The sequence below is a fragment of the Callorhinus ursinus genome, unplaced genomic scaffold (assembly GCF_003265705.2).
Source record: "Callorhinus ursinus isolate GAN/ISIS: 27379988/994484 unplaced genomic scaffold, GSC_fseal_2.0 scaffold21, whole genome shotgun sequence".
Lineage (NCBI taxonomy): Eukaryota > Metazoa > Chordata > Mammalia > Carnivora > Otariidae > Callorhinus > Callorhinus ursinus.
Window position 1 is genome coordinate 5,244,881 of NW_027397083.1, and position 17,720 is coordinate 5,262,600.

Sequence of the window (17,720 nt, forward strand, 5' to 3'; positions counted from 1 at the left end):
GTGTGTGTGTGTGTGTGTGTGTGTGTGTGTGTGTGTGTGTAGGTATCTATCTGGTAAGTGAAATCCGTAATTGAGGGAGGAGTAATGATCATTAAGTGTGAAATAGAATTAATTTTATTCACTCCCAATTTAGACCTGAAACTTCTTTGATGTTTGATCCATATATTTTTTTCCCTAGGATTCAGCAAATACATTTGCAATAGCTTACCACAACACCCTGAATATGGCATGTGTTACCACTGATGAGCATTTGAGTTAAAGTAGAATAATAGCTTCCATTAACTTTTTGTTCTTACTTACCCAACTGTACCAGTTAATAAAGGCCTAGGAGGTGGATAGGAGCATTTACTAGATTTTATTTTGCCTGTGTTCCTAAAACAACTGTTTCTGCTTTCTGAGCAGAAATTCCAGCAAGTTTGTTTTGATAATGTGCTTGTACTTTATCTCCACAAATATTTTAAAAATTGAACAGTTTTATAGCAGGCTGTGTAGTTTTCTTTCTTTCTTTTTTTTTTTAAGTAGGCTTTACATGGGGCTTGAACTCAAAACCCTGAGATCAAGACCTGAGCTGAGACCAAGAGTCAGATGCTTAACTGAGCCACCCAGGCGCCCCAGTATAGTTTTCTTTCGATTAAAAAAATTGTAATGTTACTTTACAATTGCTAGAGTGGTCAGTAAGTGAAGCTTTGTAGTTTTAGAATTAGCATAGTGTATGCACAGTATTAAGTATTCTTTATGCAGGGCTTACAAAACAGTTGCTTCTCTTGGGTGAATGGAATTGTAGGAAGTTTAGAAGTGTATTTCATTTCAATAAACACAGGAGTTAGAAATAGACCCTATGAGGTCTTTGGAGGTTGATTTAAAGAATTGTACAATTTTGAAAGTCAGTCTGTCTCTGACCAATTTGTAAAAGCTGGGCCATTCATGTCAGGGCTGAACTCCTACTAGACTTATGCAGGAACCTGTCTGGTTCAGTGGTACATTAGCTGCTTCACAGAGAGATGGCACATCGATTGCACATACTCCCTCCATTGTCTTTTCTTTCCCCTCTTCTTTACTGTCTCTTTGCCATCTCTTCTCTGTATAGCTGTCCGGTCTGCTGTGCATCACTCCCTCCAAAGCCACCACCAGTTTATTCTCTCTCCAAAACAAAACAAAACACCATTGTAATGATTAGTTTTTAAACAGAGCTGTTATCAAGACCTTAAGGCTTTAACAGTTTGTGGACCTCCTTGTTTGGGGCCCTTAGCCAGGAGTTGGATAATAGATAGCTCAAAATCACTTGCGAAGTAACTGAGTATTTGTGAAACATTTTATATCTGGACTAAGGAAGAGAATAGAAAAAGACCTTTTTACCTCAGAAGTTGCTATATTTTCCGGTAGGGGGTGAGGTGGGGGCATAGTGGGGAAAGGGGAACTTTGTTCCCTTAAACTAAGATAAGGGAACTAGGAAGCATTAATCGATTAGATGGTTCTCTGTACTCCTGTGGACCTAACTGGAAAAGGAGTTGGAAATTATGGTGCTGCCGATTCTGAAAGTATTCTCATTTAGTAATAGAGAGGACTCGTAGAATTTCTTTCTTTAGTTTGTAAAATGTAAAATACAGCTATAATGCCTTGTTTTTAGGCATTGATTGCATTTCATTAATTGGTAGTTGCAAAATAGCAGATCTTTTCCTTTCCAGATTTCTCCTGGTGGTTTTAAACTGTTAACTGAGTTGTTTTGGTAAGAAAAGTAAAACTTGGAAATTAGTTGTGGTTAAATGGTAAGTTAATGGCCGTATTGGATTTAAATTCAGTAGCTTCTAAGATCTATACAAGGTGTTTCATTTATTATATAATTATACATACTGAAAAACTTATTTGACACAAGAATTTTAACTTTATAGGACTTTTAAAAACTTCTTTTTATGGAAATTTAAAAACATGCAAAAGCAGAGCGAATAATATTAGCAAACACCACATTACTCTTAACCCAACTTCAAGTTATCATTTTGCCAATGTTTACAGTGTGTGAAACATACAAGGAAAGTACTTTTATGTTTTTAAAACATGCAGTACAAATAGATCTGTTGATATACTCAAAGAAAAAAAATGTGTGTGAGAATGTTAACTCTTTTCATACACTGTAAATTTAATACTGATAATCATCCTTTAGGATAATACTGCTTTCATTTGTCTTTTAACTTATTGAAGGTGTCTGAGCCACTACTAACTTAATGGAGAACCACGTCTGCTGGAAAAATTTTAGTTTTCCTACCCCCTCTATCTTTAGAAACTTACTGATTATTAGTTTTTTGAATTTACTATCCTTCTTAGTTGCATTTTATTTTATGTACACTTGCCTATTGACAACTTTTGTATGAGCCACCAGTAATGGTCTTTTCTAGAGTATGTAGGGCAACTTAAAATTGGAAATTCTTAAATCTTGTTCTGCATTTTCTCCTTTGAATGTTCTATTTCTATTTCACCTATGTGTATATACCAATTGACTAAGGAATACATGTTATAACTTGTAAAATAGTTTGTTGAGGAGGGAATTTTGACTATCTGCTATCCCTGGACGTGATAACGGTGATTAGGAACTTAAGTTATTTGCTCCCTTGTTCACTCCTCTTTGGAGGAGTAGTAAGTCATGTATGTGCCTGCAGTTGTGGGGCCTGTTCATTACTAGTCACAAGGTGATGGTAGACTTATTTCTGAATTTCCTTGCTTTTATTAGATTAAATTAGACCCATAAGGATAATTACTCCACCCCAATGCATGAGGAAGCATAGTCATTGGGTGTCGTGCATCTAAACCCCCATGAAATGCATTGAAAGGGTATCTTTAATGTTATGATGCTGTTTGGCATATTTAGTTTAGTGCAAGGAGTGTACTTATTTAACAGGACCGCTAATAAGCTTCCCCTACACCAAAGATATATTTTTAAAAATTATACTTAAGATGACTTTGTAGTATTCCCCAGTAGAGTTCATCTAGAGCAGCAAAATCTTTCTAAAATAAAACTTATTCCTTTAACCGGTATTCATTTAAGTGGGTTTCTCTGTACTTGGTTTCCATGGAAATAGCGAATAGCTAACGTTATTTATAAGGTGGAAGTAAAATAGGGTGCCTAATGGGACCCCATGCTGCTCTGATGAAGAGACTTAGGAAAAAAATCCATGCTCATGGGATTTTTTTTTAACAAGGTTAATGGAAGCCCTGATTTCAGTCTTCTGTAACAGAACATATTTTTGGTTTTAAAGGCTAGCATTAATATCAAGCAAACTTCTTTCTTTTTTTTTTTTGGTGTATATTGCTTTCACTTTCAACTTTTAGGACCACTTACTTATCAGCATGATTGAGGCTTTATGCTTCAGACTCGTGTTTCTTTGTGGGTTTTGTTTCAAAAGTTAAAATCCCCAGCATATTGTAGCTTTTTCAATTTCCCGTTGACATTTCAAAGTACAGATATAAAGCTAAATGTTCATTAATGATAGCAGCAACAATAAAGAATCAATATGTTGGACTACCTAGTTTTTTGTTTTGTTTCTACTGTGAATGTTACGGAACCATGTTTAGTTTTCAGGCCTTAAGTCAGGATTCTTTTTTATTTGTGTTGTGGAGCTAAACCAGTGTAGAGAGAAAAGATGCTAATTTTCTCTTGGGATTAGAAATGGGGGAAATCTTAATTTCTCTTTCTTTTTTTTAAAAAAGGATTGTTGCCAAAGCATTTTAATTGAAATAAATGTTAATTCTTTTAGTCTTTGAATGTGGATTTGGAGTAAACCTTGGCTTTTTCCTCATTTCTTCGGTAAGGCCTACTCTTAGTTTTCTAGGCCTACAGCGAAGCCTTGCATTTCTTAAACCGCTTCAAGTGAAAAAATATCAATCCCTTTGTGTTTGTGTTTATGATTGGTGTGTGTGTGTGTGTGTGTGTGTGTGTGTGTGTGTGTGTGTGTGTCACTAATTTTTCTATAGCCTGAAAGGCACCTGCTCATTTTCCAGCCTGGTGAGTACAGCAGTGCTGTATTGAGAAGTGAGGCAGTATGGAACACAATAAGGTGCTATAATTTTTATTTAGTTAGTTTTGGTCGTCCTTGGCAGCTTGTGATTGTTATCCGTTTGTCTGGAAGTACTCTGTGATTATTCCTGGCTATCAATGCAGCAGGAGTTTTCCTCTGTGTTTTAAAAGCAAGGGTTGTAGTGTACTTAGGGCTCCATCAGGGGAGGAGTTTTTGTTTTGTTTTGTGTGTATGTATTTCTTTGGACAAGCTCCTGGCTGTACTTGGGTTTACCATGCTCTAATTTTTAAAAATTTGACTTAATCTTGTTGAATTTTTGTGTGAGGTATTTTATCTCCAGCAATTCACTAGTTTCTTCTGTGCTATTTTATAAAATTTCCTCAGTGTGTCAGTTGTTTTAGTTTAGCTGTTTCTTGTATGTTTTTAAAATCAGGTGTTTACCAGTGACCTTCCTTAGTGACTTTTATTTGAATTATCTTTGTGCTTTAGAGACATAGGAATTTGGGTCTATTATCCCATTTCTGAGAGAACAAGTCCCAGTAGTTGCAGTTAGTGCAGTAGAAAGGGTTTTGGCAGATACAGTGCTGGGCATTGATCCTCCTCCTTGGTGCTTATCGTTTACACCCAGAACTCCCATTAGTGTTAATAGGAGACACTTGCTTAAATCCCTATACACCAGGATAAACCCAAACTCTTTTGTAATGCCTTATAGATACCTGAGTTGTTTTTTTGTTGTTGATGGCAAGAGTTTTGGTCCTGAGGTTAGCTGATTATTAGGATAAGAGTTTGAGTTATCTTGGGATATGGGGTGATTTACTAAGTCTGATCTGTAATTAAGTTTATGTTATGATTAGACTCAGAAAACATTTATAGCTTTGTGAGCTGTGGAAGCTTGTGAATAAGGATTTTTGTACTTTATAGCATGATGAAGCAAGATTTCTTCTTTCCGTTTATTTCTCCTAATACTTCTCAACTATAAAATAAATGATTTTACAAGTTTTTATACATATTGCAAGAAGACTTGGTAAAAATTATTTTTTTATTTGTAAGCCTTTCCTCAATTACTCTCTGGCCTCTTACGTCTTTTGTCAGCTAATGTTGCTCACGTTTTCAAACATAATGTGCACTGTCTTAGAGCTTGGACATTGCAATCATTGGTCAAATATTAGAAAATCACTGTTTACTGTGAATTGTGAATTTTTATTACTTTCATTTATTTATGCACAGTCTAATGGAAGGATTCCTAGATTGAGAGCAGTAAATCTGGGTTTTAGGCTGGGCTTTGCCTCTTACTATCTTTGTAGCTTTTGGCTAGTTATGTAGACTTCTTGGATTGCTGTTCCCCTGTTGATGAAGGAATGGATTTGGTTCTCTGGGGTGTCCATTCTAGCTGTAGGCTATTTGAAGGCCTACTTTCCTAGGTACTGAAGGAAATGGGGGACTGTAAGGCAATGATTCCTAATCCCTACCCATCAGAATCTTCTGGAGGGAGTTAAAAAAATACAGATATCTGGGCTCTAAATCAGACATCATGAATTCAGAATTATTAAGGGTAGGGCCTGTGAATTTATGTATTTTTTTTGAAGTTTTAGAGTTACCCTGATACAGGTTTGAGAACTACTTGTACAAGGCATTATTTCTACTCGTGTGTGGTGTGTGTGTATGTTTGTAGTCAGGGAGATAAGACATAAGTTACAATGTGGGACAGTATGTGGTTAAATTTTAAGATGAATGTGAGAGATGATAAACTATCTGAGAATTCAAAGAAAGGAAGATCTGGGAGTTGGGATAGTTAGGGAAGGTCTCCATTTATCCCTGAATCTTTTATCTGGACCCGAATGACTGGCCGAGATTTGGCTAGGTGGAGACAGTAAAAAGGATATTGTTAGCGTAAGAAAGAACATCCCTACAGTAAGTTTGGGGAGAGGAACAATTCTGAGGACAATTGTAGTCTTTATTTTAGTATTCTCTTGCAACTGCTGTAGATTTTCTAAACATTTTGAGGGAGTGAACCATGAAGATATTTTATGGAAGAGAGTGTTCCAGTCAGAGGGAAAAGCAAATAGAAGAGTCCTGAGAAGGGAACTTGTTTTGAGTTTTTGAAGTACAAAAAAGAGGTCAGTATGGCTGGAACAGATTAAGCAATGGGGAGAGGAGATGAGGTCTGAGAGTAGCAGAGGCCCAAATCACTTAGAGTCTCGTGGGCCGTTTGAAAGGACTTCAGCTTTTTTTCTGAGTGTGTTGGGAAACCATTGGAGGATTTTGAATAGAGGAGTAACTGGATCTTTCTTGGATTTTGAAGAGGTACTCTGGCTGCTGAGAGAATAGACTGTAGCAAGACAAAGATGGAAAGGAGGGAGGGCAGTTAGGAGGCTATTGTAATAATCTAAGTGAAAGATGGTGGTGGCTTGGATCAAGGAGGTTGTAGTAGAGTTGACACAAGTGGTCAAAGTCTGTGTATTTTGAAGGTGGATGCAAGGTGCTTGGCTATTAGATTGGGTGTGGAAAAAAGAGAAGAGGAGTCAAGCATGACTTTAAGATTTTCGCCTGAAGGGATGGAGTTGCCACTTACTGAAGTGGGGATGACTCTGAAGAGGAGGTTGGGGGATAGGTAGTCAAGAGTTTACTTTTGAACTCGTTGAGCTTGAGAAACCTATTTGACAAGTGTTGAATGGGCAGTTGGGTATATGAGTTTGGAATTCAGGGGAAAGGTCTGAGCTAGAGATAAAAATTTGGGAGTCACCAGTGTACAGATCATTTTATAGCCATGAGAGTGGGTGAGATTACCTAATGGGAAAAGCGCCAAGAACTGAGCCCTGGGGCAGTTCAACATTTTGAGGTCTTGAGAGATGAGAAGAAACCAGCATAAGAAATCCAGAACAGTGGCCAGAGAGATTAGGAGGAAAATCAAGATTGGGTGGTATCCTGGGAGTCAGGAGAGAAAGGGTTTCAAGAAGGAAGAAATGATCCACTGGGTCAAATACTACTGATCAAACATGGAAGTGAGGCCTGAGATTTTTCTATTGGCTTTAGCAACAGGGAGGTCATTGGTGATCTTGAGAATAGAAGGAGGCCAAAGCCCTAATGGAGTGAGTCCAGTAGAGGATGGGGAGAAGGAACTAGGGACAGAGATATGGTTAACTCTTTCAGGGATTTTTCTTAACAAATGGGAGCATAAACATGGGACAGTAACTAGAGAAGGATATGGAGTCAAGGGAGGCCTTTTTTTTTTTTTTTTTTTTTTTTTTAAGATGGAAGAAGCGGGGCTCCTGGCTGGCTCCAGTGGATGGAGCGTGCAACTCTTGATCTTGGGGTTGTGAGTTTGAGCCTCACGTATGGTGTAGTGAAATAAAATCTTAAAAAAAAAAAAAGATGGAAGAAACAAAATGATCCAGTAATGAGGGGAAAATTGATGCTTCTTGAAACTGAGGGGGGAAGTGCTATAGGGATGTCCATGAGAGGGTAAGACTAAGAGGAATGGGGTACACAGGGATGATTATTATATCGGGACCTAAAGGACGAAATCTTATTAAGCAGGATTCTGCTTTTTCTTCTGAGCACTTATTTGCATTTAAATTTATTTCAAACTTATTATGCTTTCTGTTAGAAGTTAGGAAGGGCAGATAAAAAGCAGTAAAACTTATTGTATATAAAATTAGTGTATCAGCTTGGTGTAGTAGAAGAGAAGAGATTGAATCTTCTGCGTAAGGTGACATTTTAAAGTGTCTTTGAATGACAATTATCTGTGCTATTCTAGTCCCTTATCAAAATTTATGATTGAGCACAGACTATAAACTTAATTGTTCGAATTTGTAGTGGGATGAATTTTAGCCTAATTTAAAACATGATCTAATGTTAAACCTTTTCTCTGCAAAATTTGTTTATTATTTAATATATGTTCTTCATACAAAGGTTTTAGATATTTTACAAAAGGTACTTAAGTTGTTATTAATCACCTTTGATTTAGTGATGGAATTTTAAATTTTACAACCATATTAGAAATCTGAATGATTCATTTCTTTACCAGCTCTAATTAAAGCAGCTCCCTGTGAAGTTCTGGAGAGGTGAACCATCTTTAGTTTGCAAAAAATCATGGGAAGTTATCTTAGCAAGATAATATTCATCTCTAAAAGCAAAAATAATTTCATTTAGTCCAACTTATGTGTTCTGAGTGCATTTTTTTAAGGTTTTATTTATTTATTTGACACACAGAGAGAGAGTTAGGGAGAGCAGGAACACAAGCGGGGGTGTGGGAGAGGGAGAAGCAGGCTTCCCGCTGAGCGGGAAGCCCAAAGTGGGGCTCGATCCCAGGACCCTAGGATCATGACCTGAGCTGAAGGCAGACGCTTAACAACTGAGCCACCCAGGTGCCCCCTGAGTGCATTTTTAATAATAAATCTATATTTGAAAAATTTAAGCAAATATGGTTAAAATTTTTAACTACCTTAGCTGAGTATGAAGAGTATGTGAGAAACAAATTAAGTGGACTTTCAGTCACCTTAAATCAAACTTGCATTTCAGACTTAAATACATTTCGCATATAGGTAGTGTTAAAGTACACATTTATGTATAGATCTTTCTTGTTCCCTCCCTCTTACTAAATTATAGAAATAAAATCTTTTTAAAATTTTTAATCAGTTTTCAAATGGTAGTCAATTAGAAGAAACACTTTAGTAGTGGTGTTTAAAAATCACTAGTCTAAAAATAATTGACTCTTTTTTAGTATCTGAACTTCTTTGCAAAGAGGTGTGGGTCTCCTCTTCCCAGAATTCTTATATATACAGAACTTAGCATATAGTATTGTAGGGTTGGCAAACCCCTCTGAAGCCCATGCATGAGGATCCCTTAGGCATGAAAGATCTCAAGTTTTAAAACCTGCCCTATATAGCTTACGTATAATAATTTTTCTTTAAAATTTTATGTGGAGACTTTTCCAAAAATATTTTGCCAGTATTTACTGTAGTTTGTTTCTTAGAAGTGTTACTGCTGCACCTGGTTAAGAGGTGGTGAGGTCTCTTGGAAAGGCCAGCTCAGTCAAAGGAATCTCAGGGTCTGTAAGCTTTTCTCCAGCTTTACAACCAATTGGTGTGTGACTTTTGGGGAAGTCATTTAACCTCTCAGGCTTTGATTTCCTATGTGATATCTATAGTCCCTGTAAGCAGTTCTATGACTAGTTTTATGATTTCATGGTTTCACGATATGGTAAAATTCTTTATCAATTTGGGATTAACTCTGCTATTGATTTTTGGAGAAAATGCCCTAGAGATAAGGTGTTCATCCATTGTGCCTTTTTACTGAATTATGACTTTTCAGAAGAGTTAATGTGACTCTACTTTCTCAAATGCCGTATAAGTAAAAGTAAAAATCCCAATTCTATCCTGATCATTTTGAGTTTCAACATATTTCATATGTTCTGGTTATAAACCATTGTTATTCTATGTGTTGGAATTGTCATCTCCAATTGTGTGCCTTGTTTTTTCATTCTCCGAATGGTGTTTTTTTGATGAACAGAAGTTCTTAATTTAGTATAATATATCAGTCTTTTCCTTTTCATTATATTTTAAAATGGCAATATCTTCTTCTCTCATCTACTTGTTTTTATCCAAAGTCATTCATTTAACAAATAATACTGTGGGGGATTGATGCATAAGAAATTATCACCAGCATGAGAAAGCTAACAAGAAATGTCTCATAGGGAAAATAAGTCATCAACAAAGTTAAGGGTCCACTTAGTCAATTTATTCATTTAACAGATATTTACTGAACATTTACTGTGTGCCTGTACTGAGTGGTACAGAATTCTGTAGGTACTATCTGTAATGTTAAGAATTCACTTTTTAAAAATTGAGGTATTATTGACCTGTGACATTATATTAGTTTTAGGTATACAGCATAATGATTCAATATATGTGTGTATTGCAAAATGATTACCACAGTAAGTTTAGTAAACATACATCACCACACGTAGTTACAATTTTTTTTTCCTTCTTAGAATCCACTTTTAAATAACCACATCATTCTACAGACCTTTGCATGATTTTTCTTTTGATTGGAAGTCATTCTAATCTTGGTGATTAAAATAGCCATTTATATGGACTTGAGAACTTTCAGAAGTACTGCTGCTAAAGAAAAGGCAGGATAAAACAGCAAATTGAATTTCTTTTGGAAATGAATGTCAACTGCTTGAACTGGGGCTCTTTTAAATTATTTTACCGTATGTTTGGTATGACTGTACTTGATTAAATAAAAATTTATAATCTGGATGACATGAAGATTTTTTACAATATCCCTCGAAATGAGAACACTATTGAAGTAACATCAGTCAACAAACACACCATGCTTAAAACATAAGGAAGTTTTAGAGCATGGTATGTGGAGTAAATAATTTAATAGTAAAATATTAGAAAAATTTTAATTTTTGTTTCCTAATGTTTTTTAACTGAAAAAGAAGTTTGGGGTGGGGAAGAGTTAAAAATAAACAATATAGGGTGTCTGGCCGGCTCAGTCAGTAGAGCATGTGACTCTTGCTCTCAGGGTCGTGAGTTTGAGCCCCATGTTGGGTGTAGAGATTACTTAAAATCTTTTTTTTTTTTTACATTATTTATTTATTTGACAGAGAGAGACACAGCAAGAGAGGGAACACAAGCAGGGGGAGTGGGAGAGGGAGAAGCAGGCCTCCCGCCTAGCAGGGAGCTCGATGTGGGGCTCGATCCCAGGACCCTGGGATCTTGACCTGAGCCAAAGGCAGAGGCTTAACCACTGAGCCACCCAGGCGCCCCTTAGAAATAAAATCTTAAAAAAAAAAAAACAAAAGCAAAACAAAACAAACCCAAAAAACAAACCCGTATAGCCTGACTTGACTTTTCTAACTTAGAAGTCAACTTAATGGAGTTTAGTTAATCTTAAAAAATGCAATTGATAAAAGCATCATTGAGCATTAGATTGAGATCCCCAAACCTTAATTTTCTTTCTGGCTCTATCACTGATTAAATATGTGGCAGAGAGAAAGGCATGTTTGTGTTGCGTAGCTTACAACCTTAAGTGGTGAGGCTTGAAGAATGTGAATGAAAAGTTTAATTGAAATTACGATGATGCAAATAAAATGCTGTGAATTTTGAAGCCTTGTATCAGACAAGTCCATTTCAAGATTAATTGAAAAAAGACCTTTTAAACAGACCAAACTCTAAGGGTCAGTGATGTAACCTTAATTTGTTAGTATAAAGCAATGAACAGTGAAGCCCATTTGTTGGGGATGAGCCTGTATTTGTGTTATTTAGATGAGGTACATTTTATTTTTGTGTGTCTCTTAGGAAAGGGAAACTGTCAACTACTTACTTTTCCTTGTCTTGGAAAAATTGTGGAAAAGTGAAAAATGGAAAATTAGAGATTTAACTGCCTTTGGATTTTTTTCCTTGCTGTGAAAACTACCTCTTTTCCCATTTTTGGGGTAGGGTGGGGTGGTGGTTAAAAGCTTTGGAGATTTTTGTGTGTTTTGTTTTTTCTTCTTAAAGTCAGAAATCTGTAAGTCTTCAGCTTTAATGACATGTCATAAATCTTTGTAGTCTAATTCCATTTTCCCCTTCTTCTGCTGTAGGGAGCAAGAGAGCTGAAGGAGAGCCCGTTTCCCCAAAATTGGTAAGTACTTTCACGAGGCAGGTATAGTGTGCCTGATGCTAGTTAGGTAATAATTCAGATGTTCAGTGATTTTTTTTTTTTTTTCAAAAAAGCTCTCTCCCAGAAATGAGGCTTTACTGTTTGCACTGAGTGAAAGTGAATTTTTGTCTAATTTCACGTAGGTGTATCTCAAATGCGTTTGTGTTTCTAATAATACTGCTGGGCTTGCATGTTCCTACATTCCATAACCTGTTAAAATGTAAAGGTCCCCTTTGCCAAAAATGTCCTTAATGCAGTGGTTAGAGCTGAAAATTCTAAAGTCAGGAATTTCAAAAGTTCAGGTTCCTATTGTGTTTTATATTACTTAATAGGGTGTTAAATTTGATGGCCTTAGTGTATGTGCAAAATGGCTAGGTTAATGTAACTATGGGAACCTTGACTTTGAAATTTGGGACTCTTAAGCATTTATATCCTTAAATTTAATGCTGGATTGGCTTCATGTCTGATACTACATTTTTAGTGTGTGTTGTTTGTATAATTCTAAAAGAGGAAAAAATAAGAGAGAGAGTGAATTGTAGCAGTGTGGGGGCATATAGGCAAACATATTTTTTTCCTAATATCTACTTTAGTATCTACACTAACAGCTTATAAATCATCACACTTTAATCATTTTTTTGAATGTCTAATTCAAGATCGCAGATTGCACAGGGCAGTCTAGTGACCAAGGATCAAACAAATATTAACCTTATTTGGAGAGCATGTATTATGATAAAAAATTAAACCAGAGAGCTGGAATAGGATCATTCCTTAATACGAGGCTACTTCTTTTTGTTTTTGTTTTTTAAATTCTCTCTCTCAAATTTTAATTAATGTAGTGGCTGGAGTAGATATTTGGTTAAGGCTTCTTTTTGATAATTCACTGTCCTTGAGGTGTCTCTCTTATCTTTTAGGGATTGGGCTTTGAACATGAAAGGGGGAGGCATTTGAACCAGTTAACCTTGCATTTTACTACCTTTATATTTTACTTGCCTTTCTCTCATGGAGCCTTTTTAAATAAATAATCAAGACCCTATAGCCCTTTTCTTTGAGATGTGATAGAATCACAGAATCTCAGAGAAGGGACCTTAAGGGCTTTCTCTTCCAGCCTTTTACCAGTGTGGAAATTTTCTTCTCCTATATCCCTGACAGATTGGTACATATTGAATACTACATTTAAAGAAATGTAGCTCATTATTTTCTGTAATGTATTCTGAGGAATTCTAGTTCCACAGAAATGAGTAAATATTATTGAGGTGGGGTGGGGGTGGGAAAAATGTTCTGTGGTCAAATAATTTGGGAAATGCTGCGTTAAAGTTAAACAGGTTTCTTTACTGCAGGACTTCTCAGAACCTTTAATATGCTAATGTGCATTGTGAATCTCCAAGAGGGGGATATGATATGCAGCATTCTTGAATACTTCTAATGACAGGGAGCCCACTACCTCATAAGGTAACCCATTCCTTTTTTGTACAGCTCTAATCCTTAGCTCTTCCTTAAATTGATCTGAAATCTATCCTCCCATAACTTCCACTTTTATTAAGTACTTATTGGTTATGCCAAGACCACCACACCCTCTTGTGTTACCCTTTGTGTAGTAAATATTTATATGATTCTGGCCAGGCTTATCTGGACAATTTTTTGTCATTAAATAGCATTCTAGTAAATGTGGCAATCAACTCTAAAATTTCTGCCTCATTGTCACTGTGCTCTTATACACTACTCTCCAGACTCCTTCATTCTGAATTTCTGTGAGTTTTTAAATTTACTTGCAATGTTCTTGTTGGGTATAGTTGGGCTGATTTTAGTAGATGTGCTTGATTTCTGTAAAGAAAGGTAGGAAATAGAAGAATTTGTGTGTTAGCTCGGCGTGGGCTTGGGCCCAGGGAGCTGAGGTAGAAACTACGTATCAGAATGAACATTGGTGGTAGAGAGAGAGATGCAGGACAGTGCAGCAGACCATGACAAAGAGGGTGCTGTCAAGAAATCCTGACTTGACACTGTGTTGTGATGGTATGACCTGTATAGGTATTCCTTTTCTTTTTCTAAATAAGGATCTGGCCTGTTCCCCCAAAACCAAAACAGAGAGGAGAGATACATATTTTTTATTCAGACACATTCAGACATTATCATAAATCTAATTGTGTTATGCATATATATAAATCTAATCTTATGGTTAGGAAACATCAGTCTCACTAGCTAAGGTGATTTTTGTCAACAGCTATTAACACCAAGACTTGAGCATAGTAACCTTGCCAGTGTTGGAAGGTAGCCTCTGAAATCAGGATTGCCAAGTTCTTTGTGCAGTAGCATTTTCTGTTGACATGTGGAGTGTCACCAAAGAAATACCTCTGTGAAAATAAGAAAACAAACATTATATTTTTTATATCATTTTTATTCATGTTAGGAAATATTAGTTTTCAGTAAGTGCTACTAAAGAGCTTTATTATTAGTATCTGTGATCCTATTATCTTTATTTATTAGTATCTGTGATCATTTTTAGCACTGTTAGTTAAAAGTTAAAGATACTATTATATCTCCTAGCATTTTTGTACAAATTGAAACCTGATATTTTAGTATTTGACACATTTACAAGTAAGGACACATAGATCTGTCAAGACTTTCTACTTTTTTTTTTAACTTAATTTTAAATAATCTCTGTACCCAATGTGGGGCTCGAACTTACATCCCCAAGATCAAGAATTGCATACTCCACCGACTGAGCCAGCCAGGCACTCCTCTACTTCTTTTTTTTAAAAAATTAAACCTACTCCAAACAGTATTCTGTGTAATATATAGATCAAAAGTGGAGTCTTGGGGCACCTGGCTGGCTCAGTCAATAGAGCATGAGACTTGATCTCGGGTCATGAGTTCAAGCCCCACATTTGATGTGGATTTTACTTAATTAAAAAGAAAAACAAAGACAAAAATAACTGCAGTCTTACACCAAGTAAGTATTTGGTATAGAGAACACTGAGCTGTCCATTTTTAGGGAATTCAGTCTGGGAGCACAGTGTTTTATGGACTTATTGTTAGTTAAAGAAACTTGGTAGACAACTTGAGTTTTGATGGGAAAAAAGGTTTATACCAATTTAGGAACAGAGCAGTGTTTCTTAGCAGTAAATTCAGAGGTATGGCATTACTACATTATTAGAATCATAATGAAAGACCTAGAGGTCACATATCTCTAAGCACAACTCTACCCAGCAAAATAGTTAGAAGCCCCTTGCTTAGAGAATTTGAAAATAGGGAAGCCTACATTTTCTCAGCGAAATACTGTGTTGAGAAGTTTATTAAAAAGTTGGTTTGTATGAATAGAAGAGTTAAGTGTGTTAAGAATAGCATAGAACTTTGTAGTTTACAAAGGGCTTTTCGTGTAACTTCATCTCTTTTAAACCTCATAACAGTTTTATGAGTAGATGATACTGTTCCCATTTTTCTGATTTATAAGCAAACAAACAAATTAAAAACCCTGAGGCTGAGAGTGGCTACATAGCAAGTAAATGGAATCCGTCTTTTCTTGTTTTGGGGGTATGCTGTCTTTTTTTAGTGAGATTTGATTATTATTTTTGTTTTGTTGGTTTGTGGAGTTTTTATTAATTCCTGTTTTTGGTCTTATGTTATTTGAAGGTGAGAAGCTGCTAGGTGTTCCAGTCGTTTGATACGTACGGTTCTGAAGATAACAAATGTTGGTATCTTGTGCTAGGCAGTTGCCCTCTCTGATGGTAGCATTTAGAGCTGCTGGGTGGTAAAAGGCATTGTACCTCAGTAAAGTGTGTCTGTTACTGCTTTGTGAGTCTGTTTATATTTACCTTGTAGCAGCTGATTTGTTAGTTGTAACTTGCTGGCATTGGTCAAAATAGGATAAATCTTTTTACAAATTTAGCAAAAAAAACCTTTTTTATGATGCTATAAACTGCCCCCACATAGTCATCATATGACAGCTGCGTAAGTTGTCTAAACCCCCAAAATATTTTTTAAAAGGATTCAACATGTGCTTGCCTTGTTTTTATAAGCTATAAATACATGTATATAATGTGCTCCTTTAGGTAGAGACCAATCTCTTAAAACTGCCATCCAGAAAGAGAACTTTTTTGAAGAAGTAGGATATAAAATGAATCTTCTAATCCTTCATAAGTTTTTCTGTAACAAGTCACTTTTTTAACCCTTCAGTTTTATTTTGAAATAAAATGAATAATTGGCATTTAGTCATCGCCAAATAAAATTTTGTGCCTTTCTCTGTCTCTAATAAGCAGACAACAATCTGATGAAGGAATAAAAGCTGTCAGCTCCTCATTAACTTGAGTTACAGGCTTCTTATCCTGTGAGGCACTCTTTGACATTTTAGAGCCTCCAGGTTAAATCCTGGTTTTACTTTTTCTTTTCCTGAACATTTCGTTTCATCAGTATCAGATTTTCTGAGGCTTTAGCCATCCTCAGTTAATTTTTTTTAATTTAAAAAAAGTGCATATTTTCTGTGGAAAAATGTCAAAACATCAATACTCTGAAAAATTGAAAGTAAATAACCCTTGTGCTACCACCCAGAGATAACCAGTAGCAAATTATGAAAGTGCCACCTGACCCAAACTCTTGACAGCTCAGAGTATTCTTATTTCTACAGATCTTTTTCAGTTTGATGGACAAAACTTATCTTCTTAAAACTTACATTTCTTTGACTATTGAAGATAGATGTTTTTCATGTTTATTGGTCATTCTTACTCTTCTGTGAGTTGCTGTTTCATATTTTTAAGATTTGTGAGCACTCTAATGTATAAATTATGTTAACCCTTTATGTGTATGTTGTAAGTTTTATATTGTAAGTTCTCCATGTTTTTAATCTGCTCTTTGTTTCCAGAGTTTATATGTTGAGTTGAACTATAATATTCTGTGTTACTACCAGTAAAATCAAATATGGCCTTTTTATTGTTGAAAATACCCCTTTAACTTCAAGGTGATTCTTAATTTGACAAAAATTATAAGGAAGCATTTTTGGACATGTTTTCTGATTAGAACCTTGCAAAAAGTAAAACTAATTCAACAAATTCAAGTTGAACTCTAATATATATAAGTTACAAATTCAAATAGGAAGATTATTTTAGTATTTAAAATTAAAGGGGGAGCACCTGGCTGGCTCAGTCAGTGGAGCATGTGACTCTTGATCTTGGGGTTGTAAGATCGAACTGCCCGTTGGGTATAGAGGTTACTTAAAAACAAAATCTTAGAAAAAAATAAAATTAAAGTGATACTATAGTTTTAACATTTGCTTTTTTTTTTTTTTAAGATTTTATTTATTTATTTGACAGAGGCAGAGATAGCGAGAGCAGGAACACAAGCAGCGGGAGTGGGAGAGGGAGAAGCAGGCTTCCTGCCAAGGAGGAAGCCCGATGCGGGACTGGATCCCAGGACCCTGAGATCATGACCTGAGCCAAAGGCAGACGCTTAACAACTGAGCCACCCAGGCGCCCAGCATTTGCTTTTGTATATAGAGTAAAACTTACGTGACAACAAAAACCTCAGTAACTTCATGATTCTGATATTTAGTTATTTATTGCAGTTACATAGATTTTCTAAGATAATAAGTAATAATAATAATAATAAGCTAAAAAACTGCTTTTGTAGTTTATCGAAACATATCTCCTTTTCCAAATGGTCTCCCCTATACATACTCCCTTTTATTGGTTGATAGTATCATTGTATAGTAATCCTTTCCTAGCCTCCACAAATGTTAAGTTTGAAGGAATTTTTTATTTTTGAAATTTATTGTTTTTTAAGTTAGAGTGTTTTGGTATTACATAACATAGTATATAGATCCTAGGGGAGAGATAGACAGTGATGTTTTAAGTCTAGCAAGATTAAGCAAATTTAATGAAAATTAATATTCACAGGAATATATTCTATAGTTAATGATTCCATTATAACTGTTAAATAAGGTTTTAAAGAAGTTTTAAGAAAACTTAGGTTGAATATGGACTTGATCCGTAGATAAATAACTTTTGGAAAGTGTAAAGATTATGGATCTCATTGAATTGGTTTAAGGAGTAGTGGTTCTTTCAGATTCCTCAT

At 35.6% G+C, this 17,720-nt stretch overlaps 1 protein-coding gene across 13 annotated transcripts in view; it reads left to right on the top strand.

Annotated features, from left to right (window-relative positions):
• PHF21A (PHD finger protein 21A) overlaps window positions 1-17,720 on the top strand; it is a 188,742-nt gene that overhangs the window by 14,449 nt on the left and 156,573 nt on the right. For 9 of the 13 annotated variants that reach the window (XM_073904708.1, XM_073904707.1, XM_073904706.1 and 6 more), the window contains exons 2-3: window positions 11,602-11,642; window positions 12,998-13,109. The gene's annotated coding sequence lies outside the window, so the exon portion shown is untranslated. The remainder of the gene's footprint in view (window positions 1-11,601; window positions 11,643-12,997; window positions 13,110-17,720) is intronic. The other 4 variants (XM_025879388.2, XM_073904703.1, XM_073904705.1 and 1 more) reach the window with 1 other exon arrangement.